Source organism: Panicum hallii, chromosome 5 (assembly GCF_002211085.1).
Source record: "Panicum hallii strain FIL2 chromosome 5, PHallii_v3.1, whole genome shotgun sequence".
Classification (NCBI taxonomy): Eukaryota; Viridiplantae; Streptophyta; class Magnoliopsida; order Poales; family Poaceae; genus Panicum; species Panicum hallii.
Window position 1 is genome coordinate 49,954,744 of NC_038046.1, and position 18,210 is coordinate 49,972,953.

The 18,210-nt window shown below is 47.9% G+C and overlaps 1 pseudogene; it reads right to left on the bottom strand.

Moving 5' to 3' along the window:
- Positions 1-15,576: 15,576 nt before the first annotated feature.
- Positions 15,577-17,146, bottom strand: LOC112892718 (annotated as a pseudogene).
- Between the last annotated feature and the right edge of the window lie 1,064 nt (positions 17,147-18,210).

Sequence of the window (18,210 nt, forward strand, 5' to 3'; positions counted from 1 at the left end):
GACCTGAGAACAGGTGGTGGTGATCAGCGAACGCACGCTGCTCCGGCCGGCCTGATCCGCGCTTCGGTTAGCTAGCTGATGGGCGAGCCCCACCGCGCCGGGGATCGGAGCTTTGCTGCGCCGGGAGGCAAGCTACGTGGAAAGGCCGCGCGCGCGGCGGCCGGACACGCCGGACGACGAGGCCGTCTGGCCGTTGGCGACGCCGCGTGGCCGTGCGTGCCTGCCGATGCGGTGAACCGTGCGACGGCGGGCGGCTAACAGAAAAGGGTTTGGCCAGCACCTTGCGTACCGTCCTGTATTTCGTGCGAGATAATTAAGATGTGGCCGGCATGCGCTCTCACGTTACTGTCAAGTCTGCATCAGATATCAGTAACCCTGCTCTCAGATTATTATTTTTTTCAACTCGTGCGACCAGTGCATGCAGGATATATCCTGGATATACGGTGTGTTAATAAGGTAACGTGCCCGAGCCTGTGGATGGGTATGCATACTAGGCACTTGCTAATCTTGTACGATAAAAATGTAAGGTGCTCATCTATGGAATCTCTGGTAGCTAGTGGCGCCGCAAAGCCTCTGAAAGGAACTGGCACGATATGATCACGCTCATAGCTGGTGCATTTTTACCCATTTGTTCGCTTCCGCATGGTGCGCGTTAGACATCTCAACTTGGACATCAGAGACGCCCATCAAAGAGAGGCGGGGTGAGGAAAGTGAGTGGACCGAAGCAAGTGCCAACATAACAGATGATGTGACATGGAGAACGCATTGCTCTTGGACGCACTGGCACCTGCAGATTCCATTTTTCGAGTTACGAAACGCAGGAAACAATACCTCTCGCATGCCAGTAACAAGCAAGCAGCAAGAACGCCCAAGTGGTTGGCGAGAACAATGGGTGCTCCTTTCTTTCATGAGATCTTCGTTTCGTGGTAGTTAGTGGCTTGGCGGTTGCCCTCCTGACATGTCTGCGTGCGCGCCGTGAAATCTGATAGAAATTGGCACGTGGCTGGTACCTCGCGACTGCCCATCCATGAGAGGAGAGTGAGTGGATCGAAGGAAATGCCAACAAAACCCAGGATTTGATACGGAGAACGCATTCTTCTCGCGTGCACTAACCTCCACATGTTCCATTTTTGAGGCGCGAAACACAGGACGCAGTGCCTCTCGCCTGCACTGCGGCAATCTTCGAGGTATCGCCACTCTTAACACGCGTACGGGTAAGGAAGCAAGCAGGAAGGACGCACAAGTGGTTGGCGAGAATAGTAGAATACAATGGGTGGCGTGTGCTTGTTAACTCTTCCGGATCATTGGCCATTGCTGAGCTTGTTGCTCATTGGCGAAGCTTCCATTATCTTTTGGTGTGAAGCTGATTGAGTTGTGTACGGCGATCACACATGTACTTGCTCGTTCGTACTTAATTTGAGGGTTCGTGTTCTTTCTTCAGTTGAAGATTCCGTTTTCATGATCCGCGGGGCCCGCCCCCGGTAACCGGATATATTGAAGAGACCTACTGGCTAGTGTACGTCAAGATCGTAGCATCAGATATTCCGATGCTAATTAATTCCGACGCGCAGGACATCGCCAGGGGATTGAAAAATCAGACAAATCCATGTCGTCATGACGGACAGGTCTGCGAGTTCACAAGTGCATTTGATCTGCTCTGGCGTCCTGCTCAGGTTTTGGCCGAATTCGTTCCTCGTCATCTTGCTTTATTTTTTCAAAAGACCATTGCCTTTGTATTTGGGACAGTTGTTTGTTCTGTAAGTTCAAGCCACACATGATTGCATTGCCTTCAGCTCCAAGGGTTGCTCCATTCTCGAACTGCCAATAAAGGATTTTGGCTGTCAGTTTTGAGGTTTTGTTACCAAGTTCATCCAAATGTAGGAGCTGCAGTCTCGGGGCCAAATAACCCAAACGAGTGTACCAGAGAGCAGAGACCTTTTAAACCAAAGCAATCAAGTGTGGCTCATGTTGGGCGTATAGACGAAAGAATAATGCACAGCATGAGTCGTGAGAGTCACTTTGCTTATTGATGCGCATGCTGCATTCACCAGCTAGTGGATACCGTGGTCCACCCCTACAACAGGCCGTGCATTGCATACGGAAGGGTGCGATATTTGTGGCGCTTGTTACCGTTTTTATGGCAGGATGGAGACGGGGGAGGAAGCGTATCCGGCAAGATCAATATGAATGGCTAAGAATGTAATAAGTATGCTTTAGTTGCTTCAACACGTCTCGCGGTAGGTTTAACGAACCTTATTTGACGTCACGTATGCTAATTTTTTCTTTTTGTAGATCGAAGTTAGAGAATTTTAACTTAGCACACAAAACTAAAACATTTCGCAGTGGAAGGGGTAAGCACGAGGTGGCCAAGGGTGTGGCAGACTTCCAAATCGCCCCTCCAAACTCGTTGACACCGCTCTTCGAAATCCCAATAAAATAAAATAAAAAAATGTACGGGGGACCAGGTGCGTTCCACGTGATTGCGAGTTGCCATAATCCAGCGCATCGAGAGCCATATGCCGGCGCTGCATCGGTGGATATTCATTCCGATTCCAGAAAGGTGAGGTCCGAATTGATTAGCGAAAGGAAGATGGAGCGGCCCGAGCTCCCCCACACATTCACGCCGGCACGGTGTCCTGCTCCTGTGATCTGCAGTAGTATCCGGAAGAAAACCGGGCACGCCGCTCGCGCGCGAGGACGGTGCCGCTGCCGGTTCGTTTTCAGGACCCATGATGAATGCAGCATAAATCTGGTAATAAACTCGGCGTTCCGCCGGCCGGATCGGATCCGTTCACCCGCCGCGCGGGAGGGAATCCAACCCGACGAGTCGGAGGGTTAATTAGGCGCACGTGCTCCGTAGCATTCACCGGCCCCGCACTAAACAATTGATCGCTCGCCCGCTCCGTCGCTCGAACACGCTGGTGGCTCCGGAGGCCGGAAGCCGGAGCCCACACAGCTCCGTGATTTTTTTTCTCTTTTTTTTTGAGTCAACAGCTCCGTGATTACGCGAAGGCTTACCGATCGATTGATTGGGGCGGCCCGGGGCCAGGTGGGATGTGCCGCGCGTGAATGCGGCTGATGCGGCCGCACAGCTCCCCCGCCCCCGTCTCGTCGCCGGCGCGATCGGCCGCCACCGTGTCGCCGCGCAGACAGATTAATGGCGCCGTGCAGCAGCGGACAACGGGGGCGGCCGCCGCGCGCGCGGGGCCGGACAGACGGGGGTGGTGGTTGATGGCAAGCGACACTATGTACTCGCGGACAAGGCGAACGTCCGTTACGATTACGAGTGCAGATGGTCGTCAGTTGCCTGCTGGGGGGCTGCTGCCCGCTGGCGCGTAGCGGTGGCGCCGGGCGTGGCCACGACGGGGACGGGCCCGCATGGCCGCCTCCCCTGGCTGCTGCCTGCTGCCTGATTGCCGCCGCCCGCTAACCACACCTCGGCCCCGGCCCTAACCATCAATCATCGGCGCGGTCCCGGCGGACGTGGTGGGCGGCCCCTCCCCTACCCCGGGCCCGACCGCCCCCGGAAGACACCTCTTCTCGCTCAGGAGTAGGCCGTCAGGCGCGCCTGCCTGATCACAGTGATCACCATCAGGCTCGCTCTCCGGGCACCCCAATCATGCAGCGGGGAACCGTCGCTGCCCGCCGTGACATCGGCACGACCAGACCGGCACATCGTTCCTTGTTTGTTTTCCTGGGCGCAGTGAAAGGCCCGGCCGAGTCCAGCTCCGGGGACGCCGACGTGGCGACCGGGACCAACCACCTGGAAGCTGGACCGGCCGGGGAGTTAAACCCCTCCCTGGCTTTTAATTCCCTGCATCCACGAGACGGGATTCGCCCTCCTCGCCCCGTCGCTAATCGCTAACTGCATCCACGAGACTGTTCCTCCACCACCTGCGCTCCGGCGAGATCGATCTGCTGGTGGCCACAAATATCCAACACCAGCGCGGGGCCGCACAGCGCTCGGGGCCCACCGCGGATACTCGCGGGCCCCGCCGGACCGCGCGGGACACGTGCGTGGCTGGCCGCCCGCGCGCGTCGCGCGTGTTTGGTGCTGCGCGTTCGGGTCGACCGGTGGAGGAGGAACGCCGCGGGCGGCGTGGAGAGGAGACACGACACGACGCGAGACGGCGCAGGAGCGCCGCCGCGCGCGTTCAGGCCCGTCCATCTCCTTCTCGGCCGCGGGCGAGGGCGGGACGGGTGGACGCGGCGCCGCCGGGCAGCACCGCACAGAGGGTGGTTTTGGAATCTGGCGATTTTTTTTTTCTTTTCCGCGATCCTGCCGTCCCTTGGCGAGGCGGAAATCCAAGAGATCTTTTGACTGCGTGGACAGGAAGGTTCTCGCCGGAGGATGGATCCATCTGGCGTCGATCGATGGAGATGCCGCGCCGGGTTCAGTCCACGGGAAATCGTAGAATACTGGGCGGCCGGGCACGCATATCGATCAGAGGTTTATCTGCGGCAGAAGGTTCTGGAGCGACGAGCAAGGATGGTGGAGATGATTATGGGATGGAGCTAAACCGCGTCAAAAGGCAAGGTTGCAGCATGTCTCGTTTTGCTCGTCGCGGTGCTTGCATGGTGATTGACGCTCCTTCCATCCTCGCCCGTTCGTGATCCACGCTAGATTTCCGATAAGGGCGACGGCAACTAATAACACAGTAGAGTAGATCAAAATGCTCAAGGTAAGTATATTGGTCTAGTCTAAATGGTTTTATTCATTGCCATATTAGATGATGTAATAGATAATATATATAATAGGTTGTCTTATAAGTTGTCTCATAGTAAATACATAATTTTATAATTTATGTATAGAAAAAAAAATATTATAAGTTGTATAGCAATAACAACTTGTACAATGGTAAGAAAGTGGTCTTATAGTGCTAAATTTTAACCTATAAGGCGGTCGTCTCGTGAAACAACCATCTTATTCTCTCTCCTCTCTCTCTCTCCACCATGTAATAAAAAATCATACTATAAGATCGCTGATGTGTAGCAATGTACTTGCTCTCTTAGAGATTAAAGAGCGTGCATGATTTGGTTTCAAAATCTACCAAGCTAAAATTAGAACGAGCTTATAAATTTTGGCAATTATTTAGTTATGGGCTCACAGTGGGTTGAAATCCAACCAAGCAGGTCTAAAATGCAGAGGCTCACAGTGTGTTGAGTTTAAATGGTTCAATATATTTTAAAAAAAACTGGATCTAGGTGAACGGTGATTTAAGTGCCCCGGCCTTTTAACACTGCGACCCCTGTGGGGCTCCTTTGCCTTATATGCCAAGCCTAACTGTGTCTTGCATGCGCAGGTCTCATTCTTTCATTCCTTTGTTCCTTCCAAGTTTTCCAACTACCTGATGAACACTCTTGTTTGACCGCCATGTACACCGCGTCAGAACTCGGCAAACGCTACAAGCGAAAAATATACACAATACTTCTTTCAGGATCCTTGTGGTGAATATGCTGAATTATATTGGATACTCCCATGTAGCATGAGGTCATGTAGGCTTGCTCATTTGCTGAAGGTCGGTGCCTCGGTGGCCGTAGTGAGTTTATAAAACAAACACACAACCCTCTTACGTCGCCATGTAATAATTAATTAAACTATGCCCCTGCCTTGTCATATGCAAAAAAAGAAAAACACAGTTAAGGAATTTGGCAACCTCTCATCATCACCACCCGGAAAATTACAAGTGGTGCCACGTAAGGGCCTCATCAGCCGGTGGTGCAGAAGACCGTTCCATGCGTTGACCGGCAGCTGATTCGTTCGTCATGTGTGTGTATACATGCGTGCAGTTCTTGGTGGAATTCCAGGCCGGCCGTGTATACGTAAGCTTCAACGAAATGCGTACGCGTCTTGATCGATCGGTTACTGTAATGATGATCCGAGGAATCAAACAAGAGGTTGTTCATCAGGTCAAAGTGTCCACGATCGATCACCAGTTGCAGTATATATATATGTAGTCCGGTAATTCTGTAAGTAAGGTCTTAAATTAACACTTGGCTTAAAACGTCAAGTGCGTGTTCACGATGTAACCCTTGTTATTACTCCGTAGACGTACGCTGGATTATACTACAGATACACTGTGCCATCATGACACATAAGTTAGCTGGAACCAATTGTAGTCTCTCTCTCTCTCTCTCTCTCTCTCTCTCTCTCTCTCTGTGTGTGTGTGTGTGTGTGTGTGTGTGTGTGTGTGTGTAAGTTAAAGACTTATACAGATCACAACATACAGGGATATAGAGGTTAATTATTACAGATTCGTAACATCATACAGCCAAACTTTCAAAGTATATAATTAATTTGAGTTAAAACAACAATTTAATAGATAACGGCATGTGAATGTAACGCCTGATACTAAGTCAATATATACTCTAAACGCGCGGCATACATTATTTCAGACGATAATTGAGTATTTCATCCTAACTAAGCTATGTGCTACTACGTACTGTACTAATACTGGTAAGTAACTACTCCGTCTGTTTCAAATTATAGTTCATTTTATATTTGTCAAGCTTATTTATTTTTTTGCCAACTTTATGGAAAATAATTCGCCGACATCAAATTAATTTCATTGAATAATGTCTTCATAGTGCATTTATCTGGTGTTATAGATGTCACTATATTTTTTCTACAAGTTTGATCAAAATTAGAAAAGTTTGGATAGGACAAAGCTAAAGTGAACTGCAATTTGAACGGAGCTAGTGATTAGAGAAAGGAATTTAGTCCCCGTTGAATCCATGGACTAAACTTTTGAGGGGGGGGGGTTTGGGATCCAAGGGCAAATGTTTAGCCCTATCACATTGTATATTTTGATACTAATTAGGAGCATTAAATATAAGCTAATTATAAAACTAATTGCGGAAGCCTAGGGCTAATTCGCGAGTTGAATTTATTAAGCCTAATTAATTCATATTAGCACATATTTACTGTAGCATCATATGGGCTAATCATGAATTGATTAGGTTTAATAGATTCGTCCCGCGAATTAGCTTAGGGGTTATGCAATTAGTTTTATCATTAGTCTATATTTAATACTTCTAATTAGCAACTAAATATTCGATGTGACAAGGCTAAAGCTTAGCTCTGCTGGATCCAAACAAAGCCTTAATCCATTAGGTAATCCAAATAGGTGGACTAAACTTTGGACTAAAGTTTAGTTTCATCCTAACTAAAGTTTAGTCCATTATTAGTCCATAGAACTCACCTAATTTGGACTAAAGTTTGTTCCACCTATTTATATTTTAAATGGTTTCCGGATCCAAATAAATAGACATGGACCAAAGTTTAGTTATCTAATGTTTAGTCATCGACTAAAGTTTAATCCTAGAGGATGCAAATGGGACCTTGAACTGTGTCCTAACGTGGTTAGGTCTGAGGTCGTTCGCTAATACTGTATGCCACACGATTCACATGCCCGTTTTGCCACGCACAGCGCTGGACAAGTGTCTGTAGTATGCTCCCGGACATATTGGGCGGCTTTTAGCTAGCTGCATCTATCATCATCACTCGGTAGCTTTTCATACCACTTTATTGTCCTATATATGTGTGTTAACAGTCTAATAACGTAGACGCGTGAAAACACAACACGTGGTTTTGTACTGCTGCGTGCTGGCCGCTAGCTAATGGCCGGAGTTGGGCGAGTGATTCATTCAAACACGGCTGCCAAAGGCCGTACATTGTCCTCTCTAGGTGTGAATAATTTCAAGCATATGCATGTCCGTGTCGCGCGCATGGTAACCTACCTACCTCAGGCCGGCCGCAACATGCATGCACGGAAGCTACATACTAGCACATATGGGGTTGTAAATGACACATGCATGCATGGTAGATGTTCACATCATCACTTTGCATGCAAAGCATGCATCTGTCCACGTGAAACCCGGTGAGAGCAAAAACTAGGAGTAGTTTGACTGGTTGACGGCCGGGGGCTAGCTCGTGCCTGCGCAGTAACTTATTATTTGTGCATCGTCATGGTCATGTACGTGCCAAAACCTGCGAGGAAAACGTATACAGGAGGTGATGAGAATGACGCGGACACGCTACCTAGCTGGCAGCTCAGTGCAGTGTTCAAGCGAACAACCATGTATCCTGCTAGCTAGTGATCTTGGTCTGAATTCTGACACGGCCGGGCACGCCATGCGTGAGCTTAGCTACCCTTCTGACATATTCTCGCGGGCCGGGTCAAGGTAGCTAGCTAGCGCTTGCGCGTGACGTCCTCGACACCCCGACCATCTCGCTAGTGCATGCTTTCACGCTATCTGATCATGAGCGTTTGTCTTGTTGCTTGCAGGTTAAGTTTCAGGAGTTGAAATCTTCATTCAGAATTTCAGATAGTATAAGATAAGGAGGACAGGCGATCGATGGACAAGTGCGGCCGTGATAGCATGGATACATGTAATTCAGAGCTACTGCTGCGCCATACAGTGCACTGATGTGGCATGTCTGCTTACATATCGTTTCTTTGGCCCGCGACTGCATGCGAGGTTGCGTACCTCGCTATGGTTCGTACGTACGACGCAAGGCTGCCTAGTGTGCCGGCGACATCTATCTAACTTAGCTCGCAGACTTTCTCTAGCGTGTGCTGGCGACTGGAGTACGAAGCTAGACACTCGACCGCTCGAGGAAAACAAGGCAAATATATGCCGTCATAGCACTATCGTGTTCCTTGGAGGGGAGCGACCCACTTGCACACGGATCGAGTCGATCGCAGATACGGCCGGTGGAAATATTGGACTGCGCGCAGTAGCTAGCGTTAGAGCATGGTTAATAATACAGCCAACGCCAGGCCGTATGTTTCTGCCACGTTATATACCACCAACTAAAAGTTCACTCATATAATGATATAGTTATAGAGATAAGCTAAATCATTAATATATTACCCACCTTATTCTCTCGCAAAATATTTAGAAACATGTGCATCACCTTGTAAGTGAGCAGCCCGTTTCCTTTGTCCCTCCTCTTCTCTCTTCCAACTCACCATAAATCTGATATGGCAACTCTTGCAGCCCGCTTGCATCACCCAATAATACTTGCTCTTACTCGCTGAACTCCAACTCCTTCACACAAGTATTTGTTCCGACATCGTATCATCATGTATGCAAATCCTTTAATTTCTCTTGGACATGATGCATATGTTAGGTGCTGTTCGGATCCAAGGGCAAATGGTAAAAGGGCAAATGGTAAATTTTTTGCTCCTGTCACATCAGATGTTTGGACGCTAATTAGAAGTATTAAATATAGTTTAATTAAAAAACTAATTACATAGATGAGGACTAAATGACGAGACGAATCTATTAAGTCTAATTAATCCATAATTAGCAAAATTACGGTAGCATTTGCCCTTTTGCACTTTGGGGTGTTTGGATCCAAAAATGCAAAAAAAGTGCAAAAGAGCAAAAGTTTTGCACTTTCTCAATCTCTTTCCATTGGATCCGAACAGGCCCTTAGTACAAGTAGGCAAGGATTACCGCATATATATATTATAATCATTTTGGTATTCTAAATGTATAAATTTTACTATACATAGTAAAAAACTATATATAAAAAATCTATATATATATAATATTTACTATGCATATAAAATCTATATATATCTTTTACTATGCATATAAATATATATATATTATAATTATTTTGGTATTTTAGGCGTATAAATTTTACTATGCATGGTATTTCTAGAAGTAATATATATATAGAAGTAATACAATATAATTCGAACCGGAGAGGGAGAGTATTAGATATTTCGTGAAACGTGTCACGGAAACCGGAGACACGTCGCGCGTCTTCCGGCTCGGGGCTGAGAACGTGTGGCCACCGGACGCGTCCGCCCCGCAAATCCGTGACCACCGGCCGGCACATGCATATGGAATGGGCCCGTGATACGCAGGGAGCATGCAGGTCCTATGCGCGCGTTCGTGGGGACATTTCCCTAGCGCATGGCTGTGGTTGGCTTTTGTGGGGTGCGAACGGATGAGAGCGCTTAAATTTTCGCGCGACACATAATAAATGTGCGTACCTGTTCAATAGCCGGACCAGAAAGTCGCCCCCGAATCCCGATCGATCGATCCGACGCATGTCTCGTGTGTCACGGTAGCTCGATCGCGCCGGATCGGGCCCCACACGCGGCCGAGAAGGGCCCACCTGGCAGCCGGGCACATTTTGCATCAAGCTATCACGCGTCTATCGTTCCAGTATTCTATTGCTACGTGCTGGACCGCCGAGTGCTACGGCTACTAGCCCAGTTCAGAACTTGGCAGGCCGACTACGCACACTCGTCATGCATGCGTATCACCTCTAGCTCGTCACGCAGCTAGTACGTGCGTACCATCTCGGCATCTCGTGTGGAAAATGACACAGACTCCGAAACGGCGGGGAGCAACAGCGACCGATCGAGAGGCTGCTGCGTTCGGCGCGTTTCACCAGTAGGTTTTGGAACAGGAAAAAAAATCCTTGATGAGATATGCCAATCTCCAGGACGAATAGTATGGGTTCTTACATTAATTTGGAGGAATTTTCCTTTTCTCTTGAAACGAGCGGCGGGTGCCGTTAGTTGCGCAATACCATGGGAATTTCTATTTTTCCATCTGACGAAAATTGATGATCGATCAAGTCAACTCGACTTTGGTCTGGTAGGGACCAAATACCAAGGTGAAATAAAATAAAAACACCCACGATTTCTGTAAGGACAGCCGCAACGGGCCGTTAAGCCCTCTCTATAAGCGATCCATGTCATCAACCTGTCCTACGTGGAAGCAATTAAATAAGAAAAGAGAACATAGCCCTCTACAGATCCGGTAAGAGCCGATAGAGCCGATAGGATCGAGTGCTCCCAGGCCCCGTATAGATTTTTCCCCTTCCCCAAGTCCGCATCTTCCCGCGCAGCTCATCTTCGCCGCGCCAAATCTCTACGTCTTCCGCAGCATCCGCGCGCCAAATCACTCGTCTTCTCCCGCGTGAAGTGCGAGCTAAATCCCCCTCAGTTTGTTTCCCATGGCGCTCCAGTTAATTCCATCGCCTACGTATTAGCCTTCTTCAAAACCTAGCACCCCCGATCCCAAATCTCTACTAGCGATGAGCCACCGGTCCAACTGACGGAGATCTCCAAGGTGGTGAGTTTGTAGTTAGGGTGTCGCCGAGATCAAGAACTCGAAGGCGCAAGAAATACAAAGTTTAGACAGGTTCAAACCGCCAGAGAGCGTAATACCCTACATCCTATGTAGTTTGTATTGTCTTAGGTGGTGATCGGGTGATCTCCTCTTTAGGAGGGGTCTCTGTCCGCCCTTATATAGTCAGGAGGACAGGGTTACATGGAAATCCTAATCGGATACAAGCCCAAGAGTCCTACCCGAGTATTTTTCACGTAGTTTTTTATCGTCTCCGACTAGTTTTACTACTGTATGAGTAGTCTTACTACACTACGAGTAGTTACAACAGATGTAGGGCGTGAGCCATGTCCCATCCCTTATCCTAGTAAATATACGCTATGTGCACAGTTCTGTGGATCCGAATTTGACAAAGTTCTCAAGTTCCAGCAGCCGATGTTCCTTGGCATGGCAATGCAGTGAAGCCCAACATCTCCTCCCCAGGTCAAGCCATGGTTCCGTCTCCAGGTAACATGACTCACGATTCTCTTGAAGGCTGTTAATGAAAATAGAGATTCCCTTGCTTAATTCTTCGATCATTCTGCTAGAACGTACTACTACTTAATTGTTTTGATTGATTCGTATTTTATATTCGGATCCTCCTACTATGATCTATATGGAGGGACTTGCAGTGTGTATATTATACAGATTTGCATTTACTTTTACTCCCATTTGATGAAGCAACTATGTTATGATCGCACACAGATCATTGACCTGCACCACAGCCACAGAACAACTCGTTTGTGCCCCCATATGGAGCTTGGATGGATGTTTTACCCACGCCTAATCGCCATGTTAATCTGGACGTATCCACATATTTATTAGTGGTAAGAACTTGATTTCCTTATGCTTTCTAAGCCTTGCTCTAGATGGATCAAATTTTTGTACGGTACTGATTGGCATTTAGAAGTTCAGAGCTAATACTGATAGGCATATATTGATACAACTTGAAAGCTCTCTAAAGCTAACATTTTCCTATGATACAACTTGCAGTCAGCCTGGTGGGTTTCAAAGCCTCCTCCAAAATGGCCTAATTTCATACCCAGCAATACAATCTAATCCAATCACTGAACGTGCCTCATCAAGTTTGATAGGTAAAACTGTCATTGACATTGATGATGGAGAAGAGGTTAGGAAAGAGAAGCGCTTGTCATGGATGCCAGATGAAGATGTGCGATTGGTAAGTCTATTAAGTTGAGCGTTGTCCGATGACTACAAGAATCAAATCAATTTCTAAACTGATAACTTATGTTATAGGTGAGTGCCTGGTTATTTCATTTAAATGACCCGATCAATGAGAATGGCAAGAAAAATGATAGTTACTGGGGAGATGTGCATTGATGACAGTAACCCATGCTTTGATAACATTAGACATAGAAATTCTACTATACCTGCTTACTCGGTCCATAGCCAACTGAAAAATAATCTAATTGAGCATATTTAGCAACGTTATGGCAGGAGGGGAATTAACTAGTGATTTTTTTATGTAAGATCTTGCAGTTAGTTATTGTTCTTGTTACAGTACAAATAGTTATTAAGTACATTAGCTTACAACTCTATTTTTTTTCTAACAGGTTCCGAAGGAGGTTGCTGTGAGACGGCTTTGGATGTTGCTTTTATTGGAACTTCCTCAAGAAAGCATCTTCTATCTATCTTGTGATCTGGATAAACCTAGTACTCTTGAATGTAGTGATATCGAAATCATTTTACTTATCGATTAGTTGCTATATATGGGCACCTAAAAGTTCTAGTTGTACTGTATTTGCACTTCTTGTACCTATTAAATGTTGATGTTGAGATGTTTCAATTATCTATTTTCAATTTGCCCATTAATTGGTATTGTGGCATTTGCAAAGTTTCTTCTTTCAAAATGTTTAGTTTTGGTTTCTTGTCCTTATTTTCCTGATAGTGATGGTGTTTATGATAGATCGTTGTTATTCATGTGGATGTGCAGACATTAAAAGCAGTTATAGACACCTTTGTAGATTCCTTATTGAGGTGATTTACTATAATATAGTCTATAAATGACATAGAATATATTATAAAGAGCAGACTCTATAACCTTTGCGGGTGCCTAAGTAAACAGGAGCGGCCGGGAAGCTGATGAACGGAGCGGCACACATGTACAGCTAGAGTTGCAGATTTTGCGCGGATACCAAATCTGCCTCGATCACCCTGAATAACCAGGCAGCAGCATAGCCATAGCCTTCCCGGATTTGCTTGCTACCGGCCGCGTCGCACTTCGCCGCCAAAGGTTAGGCGCTCTCGTGTCGTACGTGTCGCTATGCTACATACCTCCTGGCCTAGCTATGACGCGTGCACCAAGTACTAGTCTGCAACGTCGATTCCACGTGACGGTGGTGGAGTTGGTACCTGGTTGTTGGTTCTAACCATGCATGAATCAATCGTCTAGCGTGCGTTTGATGGAGACTGGAGAGGCTGGTGGTACTCTGTAGACTGTCGCCGAGTTGGGCCCAGAAGATGCTTTGATCCTTTCCTTCTTTCGCTTTCGCTAAAAAGCCACTGGCCACTGCTTGCTTGGGCTATATTATTGGTTAGTTGGGCCGTAACCCTGCATTCTCGGACGGACGCTGGCCCACTGGCCAGTGTCGATGCAACTTTTGGGGGTTGGAGCAGAGCTAACCATTTGTTTTTTTTTGCGAATTGTTTTAGAAAAAATAAGATCTGTTCAGATATGAAATACTCTAGATATCTGCCACGCATTTATGCCTAAAGAAAACAATATTGTTTTCTATAACTACTCAATAACCCTGTCCACTATGCATATGTATCGTATTATCTACTTTTTGTGAGGAATGTTCATTTGTGGAAAACAACCAATGCTGTTTGCCATCATGTCCAGAACCTGTCTTGCTTATCTACCCCTTTCCTTTGGCGTGCCTGCCGTAAGCTCTGATGCATTGTGTGCACTCATCTCTTTCCACCAATATATAGAGCCTTCTGCCTTCACACTTGGTGCAGAGAAGATAAAGTGTCGCGATCACGTTCTCTGAATCTCTTGGATTTTAGACCACTGCACTGCACGGTGTGTCCTTGGTTATTTCATCTGAACATTCATATGTATGCGCATGGCGTAGTTCTGTATAACAGTGCCTTAAACCACATAATATCCTCGTTGTCTATAAATATAAGTAATTTTAAATTTGTCCTAATTAAGTCAAGCTGAATGATGGATAGATTTCTAAAACGAGAGCTTCTAATGTTAGAATTCTTCCTATGTATAGATGGGCCTAGACCTGAGCAAAAATGGGCCCGAGCCCGATGGTCTAAGCCAGGCCCGATATGCATTCAGGGCCGGGCATGGCGATGATTTTGCAGACAAAAAAAAAAATCAGCCCCACCCGAGCCCAGCTAGAACACTAAAATTAATTACTTCAACACTAAGAAAATGGTGGATGGCCCGGCCTGACTTAGGTCCAAATTTTCCCGGCCGATGGAGTCATTATTGAACAGGCTTAGGCACTGATTTTAGGCCTGAAAAAAATTCCGCCTTTTTGTCGGTCCGGTCCGATCCGCAAAATGTGCAGGTCTAGATGGATGATGGGCCACACCTAGTACCCGCTATATGCCATAAAGACTACATAATTTCATTTTCTTTTCAGAGCATAAGATTACCTAGGGGGTGTTTGGTTTGAAGAAGCTTAGCCTAAAATGGTGTTTTTTTAGAGCATAAGACTACCTAGGGGGTATTTGGTTTGGAGAAGTTTAGCCTAAAATGGTGTTTTTTTCAGAGCATAAGACTACCTAGGGGGTGTTTGGTTTGGAGAAGCTTAGCCTAAAATGGTGTTTGGTTGTAACGGCTTATAGAAAGCTCATGTAGTTAGTAATGATCTTTCTACCTCTCATTAATGACTCTGTATGTGAGGAAGACAGGGGTAGTGAGAGGAAAAAGAGGGGATATTTTGGTAGGATCCACAGAAAATAAGCTCCGTAAGCATTTCTTGGAGGGGTTTACGGGCATAAGCCTCATCTATAAGTCTTCATATTTGGATAAAAAGAATTATTAGAAACTTATTGGTGGGGCTTATAATAAATTCTTTCAAACCAAACACCCCCTTAATTTTAACGAGCCGTTCTGTAAGCCAAAATCACAAAACAAACCGTTCCGTAAGCCAAAATCACAGTACCATTAGTGATACGCTCCATTTATAAGCCCCACTAAATCAAACACCCCTTTAATTTTAACAAGCCGCACTGCAAGCCAAAGTTACAATGCCATTAGCGATAAGCTCCATGAAGAGGGCGCCTCCAGGTCGGACACGAACAGCGGCTGATGGTACCTTCTGGCCCCAGTGTCACCTTTTGTGCAATGAATCATGCATTCACACAACTGCGCAATCATTTCGTCCCGAATACAAGCCCTTAACTTGCTTAAAACGTTCTTCACAAACTACTACTCGGCTCGAGCAATTCATGAACAATAAAATCGAGACGAGACTACTTCTTCCATAATAATAAATGGAAAAAGTTTCTTTAGCTTTGGAGAAGACAGTCTTTCTCTAGTATAGCAGGGTATAAGGTTTTGCTAGTATTCTTCTCCAGCAGACAACGTGCTAGTTGTAGCGGGCTGAGCAACCAATTGAGAGTTTTGAGAGTTGAGACCAGAGCAGAGCAGAGTCGTCATTCCTCGAACGCCGTCATCTCCTCCCTGAACGCCGGCATGTGCTCCTCCTCGACGCATCGCGTCGTGACCCGGACGCCCGTCCTCGGCGCCGGCGGCGTGACGATGAGGGCCACGGGCATGAACCAGAGGGTCGCCAGCGGCGCGACGTGCGACGGCGCGCCCCACCCGTAGTCCGCCTCTAGGAACCCCAGCCGCCTCCAGTCCGACACGAACAGCGGCTCACGCCTCAACCACAGGGCGTAGGGCTCCTCCTCCCCCAAGAGCTCCCCCGCCGCCCACCGCGCGAACTCCGCGGCCAGCCGCGCCTTCGCGCCCCGGACCATGCCCTCCACGCCGGCCACGTCCGCGCGCGCCACCGCCCCGGCCTCGGCGGCCAGCGTGACCGGGTAGAAGCAGTTGCCGTAGAACCCCGGGGCGCCGGCGCCGTCCTTGGGCACGTGGCGGCGCGCGTCGGCGAAGAAGCAGAGCGTCACGCGCTCCAACGGGTCGGGCAACCGCAGCGACCGCGTCAGCAGCGCTGCCCCGTCGCCGCGTGGAACTGGGACTTGACCGTGTTGACGCTGCCGATGCTCAGGTCCACGGTGAGGTACCGGAACTGGAACGTTGGCGGGTCGGGACTCGGGAGGCGGCGCTAGGTGCAGCTTCGGCAGGTTCGGGACGAGGTCGCGCGCCCAGGTCGGGCTTACCCGGGGCTTGGGGAGGCCGCGGGCATAGTCGCCGACGGCGTTGATGAACTGGCCGGCGCCCAGGCCATCGGTGAGGGCGTGGCTGGAGCTCAGGCCCACCACGAAGCCGCCGCAAGTGAACTCCGTCACCTGCATCATGAGCGGGATGTCGAGCGGCTGCACGCCGGACTCGACGTCGGGGAGCAGATCTTCCGCAGGGATGGCGAGCGGGTGGTGGTTGAGGCACGCGACGTCCTCGAGGCCGCACGCGGCGGAGGCCTCCACGAACCACGCGCCCTCGCCGGTGCACTCCACACGGGCGCTCGCCGGCCCGCCGGCGCCGTCCACGAACCGCCCCGCGAACGGGTAGTAGTCCACCAGCGCCTTCCCGAGCGCCTCCCGGACCACGCGCGCCGGCGAGTTACGCTGCTGCTCCGCTTCGCCACGGGCATGCCGGGGCCGGAACACGTGCAGCGAGCGCACCATGTGGCGTAGCCCACGTCGCGGTCGATGGCGGACAGCTCCAGCGAGGCGGGCGGAGTGTCCGCCACCGGGCGCCCGTACGACTGCTCGTCCTCCGCACTGTGGACTCCATGGGCGCTAGCTTTCTAAACCCGTGCTGCTCTAGCCTCTAGATCCAGAAGCGAGCAAGATGGAGCGTATGTGCTCTTGTAAATGATGAGACCCACCTCATCATTTTCACCTTCCTTTACTCATCCAGCAAGAAGCGCGCGGAGGTGGAGAATGGTGGGATGGGAGCATGCGGTGGTGGCAGGCCCCGCAACTCTGGGAACCATGCTAATGCTAGCGCTCGGCGCTGGCTCTTGCGACAAGCTCCTGATTTCTCTCTCCGCCACGTGGGTAGCTCCTCAAATTTTACCTAAAATAATTTAAGAGCCAGGCTTTAAAAAAATTAGGTTCTAATATTACATATTTTAAGTAAAAAATTTAAAACCTAAATTAGATTGTGAAGAAAGCACTAGCATCACGATCTAGGGGGTGTTTAGATCGTAAATGTTTATAACATTCGGAACTTTTTGCTACTGTAGCGTTTTCGTTTGTATTTGACAAATTTTATCTAATCATGGTCTAACTAGGCTTAAAATATTCATCTCGTGATGTACAATTAAACTGTGCAATTAGTTATTTTTTTTACATACATTTACTGCTCCATGCATGTGTTCCAAAATTGATGTGATGGAGAGAGAGTGTAAAAATTTGGAACTTTGAATGCATCTAAACGGGGCCCTATTACCATCCTTACCAACCCTTGCCGTAACGTCTTGCACTGATGATGTGATCTCGTTGGCCTGCTCTGACAAAAAATAGACTCCAAATCTCCAATGGTTGTACTTATTTCCCTTTTAGTTTTCCCCCGTTATTCCATTACAACGTACTGCTTTATTTTTCTTTATATAACAGATTAACAGTGGGCGCAAGTCATTTGCTGAATAAATGGAAGAGAAAAGTAAAGTTGTTATAATAACAAAAAAAAGAGAAAAAAAAAGAAAAAAGGAGCATATAAAACTATACAATGTTGTCTATCCATTCTATTATTTGAGATAAGGGCCTTTTTAGAAAAAGTGTAGTTTTCATCCTCAAGTATTGCAAAAGCGTAACATTCATTCTTCATATTTTATTTGGTGCAAATCAACCATTTAACTAACTCAACCGGTGCATTTATCATCCCTACCTTAGTTTAACAATGGTTTAGGATTATATAATATTGGTTTAGATCATATAATTATTTTACTAATAATT